The sequence below is a fragment of the Ursus maritimus genome, unplaced genomic scaffold, assembly GCF_017311325.1.
Source record: "Ursus maritimus isolate PB19 unplaced genomic scaffold, ASM1731132v1 scaffold_2, whole genome shotgun sequence".
Taxonomy (NCBI): domain Eukaryota; kingdom Metazoa; phylum Chordata; class Mammalia; order Carnivora; family Ursidae; genus Ursus; species Ursus maritimus.
Window position 1 is genome coordinate 12409059 of NW_024424452.1, and position 460 is coordinate 12409518.

Consider the following 460-nt stretch of genomic DNA (forward strand, 5'->3'; position numbering starts at 1 on the left):
AATTTTGGAGCCTGGGAGTGAGTTTTCTCTGAGGCGTGTGTGAGAGGCGGCGGGGGTGTTTTCCTGCGCGAGGGGCGGGTGAAGTTCATTGCCCCCACTTTCCCGCGACCTTTTCGGACCCGGTTTCGAATCGGGGGGCCGGCGTTTTTCGGGGGACGGGGGGCGCGGCGGAGAATGGCCGCGGGGAGGGCTCCCCGGAGCCTCCCAGTCTCTTGATCAAAGCATTCCGCTATTCTGATTTATTGCCTGCTTGGTGAGTTATTTTTTTGCCTCTAAAGGAGACCTGTGTGTTCAGCCATTACTTTGCTCGGCGCTGCTCACAGGAATCTCCGACCCGCGGTGCTGTGGGGAGCCCCGCACTTGGGCTCCTCGCCTCTCGCTCTCGCTCCCGTCCCTCCTCCCTCTCTCCGCCCCTTCCCCCTTCTCTTTCTCCTCTCTTTCTTCCCCTCTCTCCCTTCTT